We start from the raw sequence: 15253 nt of genomic DNA, 5'->3' as shown, positions 1-15253 counted from the left end.
CCCGGTACGCCCGGTGTCGGACAGGAGGACTGTCCCCCGTGTCCACGTCGTGCAGGCACCAGGAGGTGACTCCGGGTGCGAGGGAGAACAGGTTTGCGAACGGCAGCAGGAGGGCCCGGCAATCTTGACGCTGCTCTGGGGTCAGGGCCTCGGAGAGTCGGACCCCGTCCACCGAGCCATCTCTTTCCCGAGTCCTCAGTAGGTCAGGGAGGGGCTCGGAGTCTCCTTCTGTGCCACTGTCGGTCGCCATCAGCAGGCTGAGTTCTGAGCGCATGAAGTGGGGTTTGAGCCTGTTGGCGTGGAGGACCCGGAGGGGGTTCCGGGGGGACTCCAGGTCGATGAGATAGGTGACGGGACTCCTGCGCTCGATCACCTTGAAGGGCCCCGTCCATTTGTCTTGCAAGGCACACGGTTCGATGGGGGACATCACCCATACCTGCTGACCCGGTTCAAACTCGATGGAGGAGGCATGTTGGTCGTACCACTTCTTCATGTCCTCTTGACTGGCCTCCAGATTGGCTTTAGCGATCTCCCTGAATTTCTGGGTCTGATTGCGGAGGGTCAGGAGGTATTTGTAGACGTCCGGAGGGGTCTTTAGGGGGGCCATTTCCCATTCCTCCTTCACTAGGCTGAGAGGCCCGCGAACGGGGTGTCCGTACAGGAGTTCGAAGGGGCTGAAGCCGAGGGACTTCTGGGGGACTTCTCGGTAGGCGAAGAGGAGGCACGGTAGTAGCACGTCCCACTGGCGGCGTAGGGGTTCTTCCAGCCCCATGATCATCCCCTTGAGGGTGCGGTTGAACCGCTCGACTAGTCCGTTCCCCTGGGGGTGATAGGGGGTGGTGAAGCGGTAAGTGACTCCGCACTGCTGCCAGAGGGATTTCATATACTTTGAAATAAAGTTCGTACCCCTGTCGCTGACGACTTCCCGGGGGAAGCCCACTCGAGAGAAGATCCCCATCAAGGCTCGACCCACTACTGGGGCTGTTATCGTACGAAGGGGGACCGCCTCAGGATATCGGGTAGCGTGGTCCACCAGGACCAGGATGAAGCGATGCCCCTGTGCTGTTCGGGGGTCCAGGGGCCCCACAATGTCTATTCCCACCCTTTCGAACGGGGTGGTCACCACGGGGGAATGGTTGTAGGGGTGCCTTGAGTTTGCGGCCGCTCTTCCCGCTGGCCTGGCAGGTCGGGCAGGACCGGCAATGGTTGGAGACGTCATTTCTCATTTTGGGCCAAAAAAAGTGAGTCACCAGGCGGTGGTAGGTCTTGTCTTGGCCCAGGTGCCCGGCCAGGGGGACATCATGGGCTAGGTTCAACAGGAAGTCTCTGAAGTGGAGGGGCACCACCAGCACTCGCCCGGCCCCCAGTTCTGCGATTTTCTGTTCGCTGTACAAGAGATCATTGTCCCAATAAACCCAGTGGGCCCCGGTGGTGTCTCCTTGGCTCTGGGTGAGCGCTTGCTGTCGCAATCCCTCGAGGGAGGGGCAGGTCTTTTGCGCCTGCCGGAATTGTTCCTGGGTGGGCCCCCCTTCTTGACGCCACTGAGCCAGGTCGGGAAGCTCGGGGGGCTGTGGGGACCCCTCTGGGGCGGGGTCCGGGTGGTCGGTCTGGAGGAAGTCGTCTTCTGGAGTGATCGAGGGCGGAGGTGCTGCCCATTCTGGTTCTTCTGGTCTAGGGATGGTGTGGGTGGCCATGGACCGGGTGGTTACGCACGCCCAGTCCGGGAGACCCAACATCCCCAGATGCTCTCTTCTTTCCACAGCGGCCCACGGGGAGCTCTCGAGATCGTTCCCCAGGAGGCAGTCTACGGGGGCATCGTCACGGACAGTTACTTTCAGCATGCCGGACACTCCTCCCCATTCGAAGGGGACGCAGGCCATCCGACACAGGCTCTCCGAGTTATCTGCCGATCGGACGGGGCAAAGTACGTTTGGTAGGATTTGTTCTGGGGTCACCAGGTGACAGCGGACGGCCGTCACACTGGCCCCGGTGTCACGCAGGGCCTCGGCCTTGCGCCCATTGATGCTCACCCATTGGCTGTACTTCCGAGTGTTGGCGGGCAGGGGAGTCCGCGGGACCATGTCTCTTCCTCCTAGGCATGCCAGGGTCATGGCGGCGGGTTCCCACTCGAACTGCTCCGACTCATAGGTCTCCGTGTCTTCGGAGACTTGTTCTTCTCCCAGGGCGGCGGCCGCCATCTGGCGGGGCCCGGGGACCTGGTTCTTCGGGCAGGTCGGGTCACTGGCATAGTGGCCGACTCGCTGGCATCGATGACACGTCACGTTAGCTCGGAACCCCGGGCGCATCGGGGGGTTTCCCCGGCCTACTGGGGCCGGGGTGGCGTTAGTGGGTGCGGCCGGGACGGCGTCTCTGCCCCGACCCGGGCCTCCTCCTCCTCCTCGGGGACGATGATGACCTTGGTTGGTTCTGTTCTGCTCATTCGGCCCACTCCGGGCCACTCGGGTGCTCTCCCACCGGTCAGCCTCGGTGGCGAGCTGCCGGGGTTCAGTCAATTTACTGTCGAGGAGGTGCTGCCGGAGCTCGACGAAGCAGTTGTTGGAGAGGTGCTCCCACACAATGAGATTGAAGAGTTGTTCGTAAGTGGTTACGTTGTTACCCTTGATCCACCCCTCGAAGGCTCGGCTGAAATAGTTCACGTATTCCAACCACGTCGTACCTGGGATCCGGGTGCAGTTGCGGAACCTCTGGCGGTACATTTCGGGTGTAAGTCCATATCGACTGAGGAGGGCGGCCTTCATGTGGTCATAGGACGTCATTTGATGGTCCGGAAGCTGCAGCAGGGCATCACGACCCTCGTTGACGAATCTCCCCCATAGGCCGGCTCCCCAGTCACTTCGAGCGACCCGGTGGGCGGTCATGGCAATCTCATAGGCCTTGAACCACTGCTGTAAGTCGTCGTTCCGGTGATATTCTCGGACCACATCCTTGGGGATGTGGACCTTCTGCTCGGTAGGACCCGGGGAGTGCGGTTGCTCGGGCACCCCTAGGTTTTTGTTCAGTTTGCGTATTTCTATCTCCGCTAGTTTGCACTCGTGCTCGTATGCCAGTCTTTTTTCTTCGAGGTCTCTCTGTCTCTGTTTTTCCTCTCGCTCTTCTCTGAGCCGTAAGTGTTCTAAGTTTATTTTTTGTTCCGCCAGTTTTAATTCTCCGTCTAATCTGAGTCGTGCCAAGTCTAACTCGTGTAATCTATTTTTTTCCCGCTCTTGGATCTCTTCACGGGACGGGCCTGTTCTCCGTTCCTCCGTCCGGGTGGTGTTGACTTCCGGGGCTGCGGGGTCCCGGGGGGTTGCGGTATTTGTCTCTGTCCAGGCCTCTAGGGCGTTTTTGAAGTCTTCTTTTGTGCTTAGCCCGGTGGTAGCAATGCCTAAGTCCATGCAAAATTGTTTGAGCTCTCGGTGGTTGTATTCCTCCAGCTTTTCCATCTGGAACTCCTCCGCCGATCCGCTCTCTTTGGTCGTCATTGTGGTTTTAGTCGTAGGGTGAGTTACTGTCTGTACGGTACGCGTTGGTTCGGATCGCGCCGCTAGCCACCAATGTTAGACGGGGACCTGGAGGGTCGGCCGAGCACAGTGATCGCACAGACAGGTAACTTCCCCCCCACAGATGGACACCACACAAAGATCAGGGTAACACCTTTTATAGGCACTTCTGGTAGTAGAGTGGTACGATACAAGGCGATCAGGACACGATGATCCTCTCAATTCTAGTCTCTAGTAAGGGAAGGGGGTAGCGGGACAGTCTTGGTACCCACGGGTACGGAGGTGTAACGGTGATAGCTCACAATCCTCGAGCTCGGTGTCCGGATGGGTCAGACCGCGGCAGCGCCGGCAGGTCCCGAAGAGGTCGTAGGTGGCAACGGGCCGCGGCAGCGCCAGCAGGTCCCAACGAGGATGAAGGTTACAACGGGCCGCGGCAGCGCCAGCAGGTCCCACGAGAATGCAGGTTGCAACGGGCCGCGGCAGCGCCAGCAGGTCCCACGAGGATGGAGGTTACTACGGGCCGCGGCAGCGCCAGCAGGTCCCAACGAGGACGAAGGTTGCAGAGGGCCGCGGCAGCGCCAGCAGGTCCCACGAGGATGAAGGTTGCAGAGGGCCGCGGCAGCGCCAGCAGGCAGGACAATAGTTCACAAGGCAGGGCTGTGGCAGCGCCAGCAGTCCGTCAAGGATGAGTTCTTCTCGGTGTCTCTCGACTCCAGGATACAACTGCCTTCCTGTCCTGGGGCGGCCTCAGTTATAGGTCTGGCGCCCTTTGATGTCCGGACCCTCGCTCTTGGAGGTCGGGAGGCCTGGGATGAGGGAGTCCAGACACCCAGCAGGGGGGTGGAGCCAGCGCCCGAGGAGGCTGGGGGTGCTCGGCACCTGGCGGGGGAGAGCCATCGACACTTCTTACTCCCATTGACCTGCCAAGTGGTCCGTTCACCTCCTGGGTGGAGGGTGGTGCCGGGATGTCGGGGCCTGGCCAGGCCCAGGGTTGGGGTCGGGCTGAGGCCGCGCGGCCGCGTGGTGCCGTGTCCAAGATGGCGGCTGGGCCGGGCAATGGTGCTGACGGTGGCCCGGGCCCTGTCCTGCGGGGAGGGAGCGAGCCCTTCATGTGGCCTGTCCAACAACGACGATACGCGCAGAACTTGAGAGGTGGAGGCCGAAGTACATTTCTTGGTTGGGTAGGATTCACGCACTCAAGATAGTCCTCCTCCCGAAACTTTTGTATCTCTTCCAGGCACTGCCCATACCGGTGGAGTTAGACTATTTCCGTCGGCTTAAGACTCTGATGTTGAAGTATGTGTGGCAAGGAGGCCGGGCGCGACTTTCCTATGCAGTGCTTCGCCGTCCGCGAACGGAGGGGGGGTGGGGTTCCCGGAAGTGCACATGTACTATAAAGCGGCACAATTGAGGATACTAGTGGAATGGTCCCAACAGCTTTCGGAAAAGCATTGGCTCCATATGGATCGGTGTGTGGCCGGAAGATCCATTTGGGATCTGGCCTGGAAGCCCAAGGCTGACCGACCCAGGAATGCATATATTAGCACTCCAACCAGCACGGTGTTAAAGGTCTGGGACACACTCAGTGGTGATGACCGGTGGACTACCTTTCCATCTCCATTTACCCCTATTCATTTCAACCCGGCTTTCCCTCCAGCCTTGACTGACGGACCCTTTGGCGTTTGGAGGGAGGGTGGTTGCCGAGCCCTTACTCACCTGTTTCATGGGGCGACACCTCTCACCTTTCAAAATTGTATGCGAGATTATGGGGTTCCGCCCACTGAACGCTTTCGACACCTTCAACTCTTACACTGGGCGACATCGACGGCAGTGGGGAACGCCGCTACTAGACCACTGACGAAGTTTGAGGCTTTTATTCTCTGCACGTCCATGATGAAGGGAACGATTTCCTTCATTTATGGGATGTTACTGGATACCGCGGTTTCCCCCCGCCCTCGTTACATGGACCACTGGGAGGCTACCCTTGGTAGGGACATTTCTGACAGCGAATGGAGGAGCCTCTGGCGGGATGTGGCGGCACATAATCATTCAACAGATCTCAGGGAGGCTCAATTAAAGCTTCTGTTTGACTGGTATCTATACCCCTCTAAGTTGCATCAGATCTTTCCGACTACCTCGGATAGGTGTTGGCGGGGCTGCGGTATGTTGGGTGATTTCCGCCACATTTGGTGGGATTGCCCCACCATCCGACCCTTTTGGTCCGAGATCCTGTCCCACATTAAGGATGTGCTGGGTTATCCTATTCCGAATTCAATAGAATATGTGCTATTGGGGCTTAGGGACCCGTTGCTGGAACATCAGACTAGAGCTGATAAACGCATGGTATGGCTGTGTTTAGGGGCGGCCAAGTTGACATTGGCAGCCGCCTGGAAAAACCCATCTGCACCGGCCATCTCGCTATGGCACGCGCGGCTGTGGCGACTGTTGAGTATGGAGAGAATGTCAGATATATTTTTGGGGAATTTTAAAAATGTCATGTTTACCTGGGGTCCCTTGGTTAGATTCTTATCTCGAGGTCTACCTTCTGCGGTCTGCCCCTCAGCGCTTCGTGCATTACACCTCTTTCAAATTTAACCGCCTACATGTATGACGTTGTGCTGAATGGATGTTGGTCGCCGCCACCGGGGGAAGGGTGGGGGGTGGGGGGTTGGGGGGTTTGAGGGGTGTTGGGGTGGGGTTGTTGTTTACTCTTAGTTGCGACATACTTTGCATGTGGAGGTGACCTGCGTGGCACTCCTGTATAACTGTGATCCTGGTTGGGGACCCCCCCCTTCCCTTGTGAACCTTTGGTCACCTGCTACGGAGTTGACGCACCCTCCAATCGGTACTGGTTGGCGAACAAGGACATTGCCATGGGCGTCTAACAGCAAAGTGTGCCATCTTCCGTTATATGACTTTGGTTTCTACAGCAATATTTTCAGCACCCCCTGTGTGGGGATATGTGGCGGATTGTCGCCTGTTCCTTTATTCTTATCCTCTCTCTCTTTCTTCTTCTTCTTGCTCTTTCCTCGCTTTTTCTACTTCAAATCTTGAATAAATAAAAATAAAAATTTTAAAAAAAAGGAGGCATGGAGAAAGCAGAGAACTTAGATGGAGCTGTATTTATAGGCTTTATTCCAGTATGTTTGAACTAGAATGCTAATAACAATCACTGAACGATCCTAATACTTGATAGCCAACTCGTGTTTAGTCCCACGTGGCCATTTTCAGCTTGTCGATTTCTCAAGGCTAAAACAAACCACATAAGTACTGTTACTTCTCATTAATTAACACTTTTTTGAGTTCAAAAATGAAGTTTATTAAAAGGAATGCATGGTAATGATACAATAGGAACAGATACGAAAAGTGAAACAATAATAATATGGGAGTAAGAGGGAGGGGGAACTAAAAATATACAATGATGAAGTAATAGAAAAGAAAAAGAACAATGTAATTTGAAATAAGCAAATACAAAATCTAAATGTGAATCATGGATAAGAAGGCACAAAAAATGAAGGGTACAGTAAATATGCAATGGAAGGAAATGCAATTATAGCTATACAGTAAAATAGTTTAGGCGAACATGAAGGAATGAAAAGGGTATCAAGGGGGTTTAGGAACTTCCTGCTGAGCAGGTCGGGGACAAAAGGAACGGGTTGAACAGTTATCTAAATATACAGTAATAGGAAACCATAACTCAGCACGTTTAGTTGCCATGTGTGCGGGAAAAACAAAAGCAGTATCGAGTCTATGGTTGTGGCAGACATTATACCACCAAGCTTTAAGGGTAATACTTGAGGTAGACTTCCAGTTAATCGTGATCTGCTGAAAGGCAACCGCTAATAATAAGTCAACAATTCGAACATTAAAATCAGTACGAACCCAACAAGGAGAGAGGCTACCCAAGAAAATATGAGCATTTGAAAATGGAATAGTAGTGGAGAAAATGACATTAATTTGAGCCCAGACTTGTAACCAGAAGGCATGGACAGTTTTGCAAAGGAACAACATGTGAAACAAAGTAGCATTTAGGGAGGCACATGACCAACATGTATCTGGGGTAGTGGGGAAACGTTTATGTAGGGTGGAAGGTGTATGTAATAAACGGTTGTAAATGAAAAATAGGGATTGTGTTAGGGAAGCAGCCCTGGAGGATTTACGAATTTTTAACCAGACCCTATCCCATAAGGAAGTAGGCCAAGATAGGGAAAAATCAGTTTCCCACTGCTCTTCTACTTTGCTCTTAAGTCTGGGGAGATTGTGTGTATGAAGATGTGCATATAGAACAGAAGCTTTTGGAAGGGTTAGGAGAGTAGTATGAAGACGAATAATAGGGTCAGGAGTAGAGGAGGGAGGACGGGATCCGGGAAGTTTATTATATACGTCCATAACGGATGCTTTAAGGAGAAGATATTGGGGAAGGGAAGAAAGGGGTAAATGAAAGGCAAGACGAAGAGTCGAAAAGGGTAAGAAGGTGGAGTGTGAAAACAGTTGTGAGATCCAAAGCAGCCCTTTGGTTCTCCAGGACTTCCATAAAATGGGCTTACCCCGGATCAATAGGTACTTATTATGCCATATAGTGGAAGTGAGGAAGTCAGCAGTACAAGTAGGAGGTGGAGGATGAGAGGATAGGAGAAGTTTAAGGGTGAACTTATGTATAGGGGTAAGGATTGAGGCGGGCTTGCGGGAAAAGGAGATGCATTCAGCGAAAGAGAAAGGTGAAAGAAAAAGGCGTTCTACCTTGGTCCACAAAGGGCAAGGAGAATCAGGGTCCTGTAACCAGAAGGAGGATTGACGTAGCAGAAAGGCCTTGTGATAAGCGGAAAAATTCGGAAAGTTAACTCCACCATCCGAGGCAGGACGGGTGAGCCTAGCCAGAGACATTCTGGGAGTGCCTTTATGCCAAAGGAAAGAAGATAAAACTGAGTTTATTTTTTTGATGAATTTAGCTGGAATGGCAACGGGAATATTGGATAGGGTATAGAGAATAACAGGGGAGATCATCATCTTGATGGTATCAAGGCGGCCCCACCAGGACAGATAGAGAGGATGCCACCTAGCTGTGAGGTCAGATATTTTCTGGATACACTTGGTTAAACAAAGGGAAATAGTATCATGGATTGAGGGAGTAATATGCAGACCTAAGTATTTAATATGAGAAGGACTCCAAGTGAAGTTCGAGGCAGTAAAATCATTCTTATAAGTAAACTTTGTCAAAGGTAAAATTTCGCATTTATCGTTGTTAAGTTTGTAACCAGAGATCGAGGAGTAGTGTTGTACTTCTGCTAAAAAAGCAGGAATGGAAACAGTAGGGTTCGAAATGAATAATAAAATGTCGTCCGCGTAAGCAGCTAATTTTATGGAAAGGTCTTTAGTACGAAAGCCATGAATATCAGGGTTTTGACGAAGTTTGGACAGAAAAGGTTCAAGGGCCAAGTTAAAGAGGAAGGGTGAAAGAGGGCAGCCTTGGCGAACACCTCTACCAAGATTAAAATAAGAAGAGATTCGGCCATTGGCGAAAACTGCAGCACGTGGGTGAGAGTATAACAATGAAACTAGGGAAATAAATTTAGGACCAAACCCAAACCAATTAAGGGTGTGAAAGAGGTATGGCCACTCGACCCTGTCGAATGCCTTTTCAGCATCTAATGCTATGGCTGCAAGAGAAGATTGGAAATGGGAAGATTTTGTTAAGATGTTAAATAAGAGTCTCGTGTTATCTGTGATGAAACGGCCTTTAACAAAGCCTGATTGTTCCTCTCCAAGAAGGTCAGGGAGTAAATGGTCTAATCTGATTGCCAATAACTTTGCAAAAATTTTGTAATCTATATTAACTAGGGAAATAGGCCTATAATTTTTACAATATTGGACATCTTTCCCGGGTTTGGGAATTAGACAGATATGGGCATCTGAAAAAGTGCCGGAAGAGGTGCCTAAGTCAGCAAAAGAGTGTATGAGAGAATGAAGTTTCGGAATAAGAAGCTTCGAAAAGTGAAGATAAAACTCAACAGTGAACCCATCAGGGCCAGGGGCTTTGTTCAGTTTTAAACGGTGAAGGGCGGTAAGCAATTCTTTCTGTGTGGGGTCAGATTCCAGGGAAGAGAGGTCAAGAGGGAAGGAAGGAGGGGTTTGAATGGTGGAGAAAAAGTGAGCAAGAGTCTGAGGAGAAGATGGTGTGTCTGAGGCGTATAAGGATTCATAAAACTGTGAAAAAGTAGTAAGAATGTCAGCATCTTTGTGTTGTAAATGGCCACTGTCATCATAAATCGATTCAATGTTAATTTTATTTTGTTTAACCTTTAAGTAATTAGCAAGAATCTTCCCGGCTTTGTTCCTACCCCCATAAAACTTGGCACTAGATTTAAGCAAATACAAAGAAGCGTCTTCAGTAGACTTTTCATTGAATTTAATTTTGGCAGCAACCAGAGATGTCAGACTATCAGAGGAATGTGAAGTGAAATAGGCGTGTTCCAATCTTTTAATGTCTAGAAGAAGGTTTTTGGTAAATTGGCGGGCAGTTTTACGTTTTTTAGCGACAAAATTAATAATAAAATCACGAGCAGCTGCTTTAAAGGCATCCCAGAGAGTATGGGTCGAAATGGGTGGGATATCGTTAAAGATGAAAAATTCATCAAAAAAGGCAGAAAAAGAAGTAGAAAAATTGGGGTCTAGAAGGAGAGCATTATTGAAACGCCATCGTTTAGGGCCATCAGTTTTGGGTAAAACTTCAAGACTTACCAGTACAGGGGCATGATCTGAAAGTAAAATCGGACCGATTTCTGCCGCCTGGAGGGTTTGAGTAAGTGCGTGGGAAACAAAAATATAATCAAGCTGTGATTGGGACCGATGGTGGGGGGAATAAAAAGTGAATTCCTGTAAGGTCGGGTTACATAAACGCCAGGAGTCAACAAGCTTATGTTGCAGAATAGCTTGGGTAAACAGTTTGTGTGATTTTGTGGGAACGTAAGTGGCATCAGATTTCCTATCGAGAAAAGGATCGAAAGGATGATTGCAATCTCCCGCAAGGATGAAGTTATCATCCATGAATTGGGTGATGCGGGGAGAGAGGTCAGCCCAAAAAAGGGGTTCACCATTCGTGGGACCATAGACATTAAGGAGAGAGATTGGAACACCTCTAAGTGATAGTCTGACATGAATCCACCTGCCATTAGTATCCGAGTCTTGAGATATAACCGTTAGAGGAAGTGACCTACGACATAGAATAGCAACACCATTATGTTTCCCATCACCCTGTGAGAAAAAGACATCACCCACCCAACCTCTCTTTAGTTTCTCAGATTCTAAATCCGAAAGGTGTGTTTCTTGAAGAAATGCAATGTCAATATTTAATTTAGCTAGGTGAGATAAAATGCGCTGTCGCTTAATTGGGGAATTAATACCCTTAACATTCCATGAAACCAAATTTAAAGACATATTGTATACATGAAAGCCATAAATTGATCTGTCAATGCTTCAAAGAGGTAATGAGGAAGAGAAAAAAAGAAGTTAGAGATGGAGGAAAGAACAATCAGTATGATGTGAAGAAAAATAAAAGGAAAATGATGAGGAAGGAAGAAATATACAGGAAGAGTGAGATCATAAATAGGAGAAAGGTCCAGTAGGAATGAAGAAAAAGTGAAAGATGGAAAAGGAAACCGGAAGGATGGAGAAATGATTAAGAAGTAGGACCGAAAGAAAGTATAGAAAGATGAAATATAACTTGAGAGGAAAGAAACCATCATCGTAAAGCAAAACAGGAATTCATCAACGAAGGAAGGGGAAATAAAAAGGGACAGAGAACAAAAAAGGAACAAAAAACACGAGGAAAACATACCTACTAGGGGGGAATACGAGAAGAAGTTGAGGGGGGAAGGAGCCGGGTAAGAAGGCAACACAACTGAGGTCAGCCGGGCAAGGAACCAGGGAGATGTCATCACATGAGGAGGGGTTCCTGTGGGAAAGAAAACGGGGTGAAACTGAGATAATAATACAAAGAGCAGTGACAAAAAAAAAAAAAATGAATAGTTAGGAACGAAACTGAATGAAAAACAATGCAATATGAAAAAGAGGTAAAATAAACAAGCAAGCATAAAACATCATAAAGGGGAAACCACAAAAGCAGAACGTGTGAGGAGAACATGAACTTGCTAACATAACCAGAAAAACAGCCAAAAACATGAGGCGAACAACATCACAGCAATGGGAGCACTGGAATCAGCAAACAGGCGAGCAGAGTGAACAGTCAGCCAGGAGAAGAGGATGAAGGACCAGAGGTATCCATGTTAGAGGTACGGTGTGCATTAATGAAGCTCTGCAATCTCACTGGATCTTCATAGGTGGTGGTCTTGTTGTTGTAGGTGACTTTAAACAAACACGGATGATACAGGCCATAGCGGGCACCCATGGCGCGGAGGACCTCTCTCATACTGAGGAAAGCTTTCCTACGATTAGCAGTTGCCTTGGCATAGTCCTGGGCAAAGAACAGTGGAGAATCAAGCCAAGACAGTTTGGGAATAGCTTTGGCAGCTGCTAGAACTTTCAAGAGGTCAGTGTACTCTAGGAAGTAAAGGATGACACCCCTTGGCCTCTGTGACATGGAAAAGGATGTAGGCAGACGGCCCAGACGATGAGCACGTTGGATGTTGAGAGATGTATCCTGTGGTAGATGCAGCAATTTGGGAAGGAAGGACTTAAAAAAGGCAGGCGGGTCGGACCCTTCGAGACCTTCCGCCAGGCCGTAAATGCGAAGATTATTACGTCGACCTCTATTTTCTAACTCCTCCACCTGCTTTTGAAGAGCTCCGACCTGTGAAGACAGGTGTGTAACTTTGGTTTGAGATTCTTGAAAAGATGCAACAGAGTGCTCCACTGAAGAGACTCTCGTTTCAATTTGAGACCAATTGTCTGTGAGAACTTGAAGTTTGGTATTAGTCTCCTCCATAAAAGGGCGCAGGGTTCCAATTTCCTCAAGGAAAGGACGAAAAGATCGGATTTCCTCCAGTAGGAGCTCCATGGAAACAGGTGACGAAGACTTAGGCGGAGAAGGAGGGTGTTTTTTTAGCCTTTTGGCAGTTGTTTTGTCTGATGGTGTAGGAGAGGGTGCGTCCATGAGTGCCTCCGAGCCTGAAGGTGGTAGAGAATCTTCTAGTTGGGAAAGAGCTGAAAAAACTTTAGAGTTCTTAATAAAAGCCACCTTTGTAGATGGTTTGGAGGAAAAGCGAGACATGTGTTGTAGTTTTCCCATGTAAAGAAGCTAAGAAACGGAGAGTGGTTGAACTGGTGATAACGAGTGAAGGCACTAGACAACAACCCCAGTTATGAGGAATGAAGCCTGAGGGAATTAAAGAGGGAGTACAGACAAAGAAAGTCAATGTAAGTGTTAATGAGACAAGTCAATAAAGAGAATACTGCACACAAGAAGCGTGCAACATATGAAGATGAAAACACGTATGTAATTGCAGCACGGAGGAAAATGAAAATCTGCACTGAAATTCATGAAGCACTGAATTGTAGATGAAGAACACCATGAGTGAAGAAAATATCCAACTCGCAGAGCGTGTAGTTAAAAGAGTATCATCAATTCATCACTGAAAGGAGAAGCAGGCAAGAATGGAACATCTGTAGCGTGGAAATAAGTCTTAGGTAAATAAATTGCAATGTAATAAGTCTCATGTAAATACTTTGACTGGTGGGGATAGTAAGTAATCTACTATCCCTGCTGGTAATAGACCGAAGAATGAGGCATAAAAGACGTTTCAGCAGGCATCTAAACAGTAATAATGTAAGGCGCAATCAAGCCTTGAGGTGGAATTGAAATGAAAGGAGCATACCGCTGTGCTTGTAGAAAATCTCCGGAGTGCGCAAAATGGCGGCCGCGCTGTGAAGAGAGATATTGGACTGCCGGTATTTAGCGCTCATAAGGCAGGACAGCAAGCATGTACCTCAGTAGGGCTGGAGAGGTGGTCCGACGATAGTACAGCAAGCATTGCCATGTTGGGCGGGTAAACACACAACCCTTCGCCGGAGGACCGCTCCGTGACGGGATCCGCAAAATGGCGCCTGCAAACACCGGAGCGGACTTGGGAGTAGAGCGGCAATTATCTCCGCCTCCGACGCCTGGAAAAAGTCCTCAATGTCACCACCGCATGTCGGAAGAATTCCGACGGCACTACAGGGGCTCAGCACAGGAACAACGTGCTCAGGGAAGGAAGTCTCCCGGTGCCTCGCCGGAGCTTCACGCAGTCACCGCCATCTTCCACGGCGCCAAGCCACGCCCCTCATTAATTAACACTTGAACCTGGATTACAGCCACGAATATTCAACAAAATGCTTCACTGCTGGAATGTGTACAGTACTAAAACCTGGCTTATAAAAGGCAAAGGAAATTACTGTTCTTTATTTACTTAATATCCACCAGACCAGCTGAAAAGTCCTATGTATAATTACAATAGCAGTATTAATTATGGTTGGCCTATTTAGAAAATGTGATCTCCAGAGCTTGAGTCACCTAAGGCCAACTTAACAAGGTAGACATTAAAAGATAAAGTAGATACCTCAGAACCCAGCAGTAGGGGGCAAGGCTGTCGCATTGCGAAGGCGCACAGGGAGCATTATTACCCTGTTCCTGTGCTTTGTGGTGCTGCTGCAAAATGCATTAACAGGTTTAGAAACCAAAGCCTGAGGTTATTAATGGTGAGGTAGCTAACATGGACATACCACTATGCTGGAGCTCCCACGTTTTCTTCTTCCCTGGAAGACATTTTCCTTAATATTTAAAACTAGCTTACCCTTCGCGCGTTGCTGCGATCTCCGAAGAAAGGAAATTCAAGGAAACTCGTTATGATAACATTCAATTTACATTGTGTCATTTTTATTGAAACTTATTCATTTTAATATGGAAAACATTTCAAAGTGTTGTTTTAATTCTATTTATTTATTCGAGTGCTTGTGGATACACCACTTTTAAGGTTTCGACCTGGCGAAAAGCTGCGCAAGCAGCGGTTCGCGCAGGCGAAATCTTTTGTGAAGAGTATGGTGCTTTGTTACGCCTCTCACTTCCATTGGCTACCTCCATAAATGGAGGCTAGCCATTGGAAGTGAGATCTGCCGGTCATCGTTCGAGGCGATTCGTGGGCGTTTCGGCGATGTTTTTCTCATCCTGCCTCTTTTCTGACGTCATGTGGTTGTGGGCGTGTATTTTATTTTTTTTCTCCCGTGATGTTTTCGTCTTTTTGGAAGTGTCTTTAGCCAGAGTGGTCGGCAAGATTTACGTTGCCAGGATCATTCCGATCAGGTAAGCAGCATTTTGTTTATACTTTTGCTCCGTGTTCCGTCTTATGTCGTCTCCCCTTTGTGTGTCTCCTTGCTGTCGTGTTCAAGTTAAAGGTAAGTGCTAGGGAGTGCAGAGTGCTAGGGAGTGCAGAGTGCTAGGGAGTGCAGAGTGCTAGGGGGTGCTAGGGAGTGCAGAGTGCTAGGGAGTACAGAGTGCTAGGGAGTGCAGAGTGCTAGGGAGTGCAGAGTGCATAGGGAGTGCAGAGTGCATAGGGAGTGCAGAGTGCTAGGGGGTGCTAGGGAGTGCAGAGTGCATAGGGAGTGCAGAGTGCATAGGGAGTGCAGAGTGCATAGGGAGTGCAGAGTGCATAGGGAGTGCAGAGTGCATAGGGAGTGCAGAGTGCATAGGGAGTGCAGGGTGCATAGGGAGTGCAGGGTGCATAGGAAGTGCAGGGTGCATAGGGAGTGCAGGGTGCATAGGG

Source organism: Lissotriton helveticus, chromosome 10, assembly GCF_964261635.1.
Source record: "Lissotriton helveticus chromosome 10, aLisHel1.1, whole genome shotgun sequence".
Classification (NCBI taxonomy): Eukaryota; Metazoa; Chordata; class Amphibia; order Caudata; family Salamandridae; genus Lissotriton; species Lissotriton helveticus.
Note: the sequence above shows the minus strand (reverse complement) of the source record.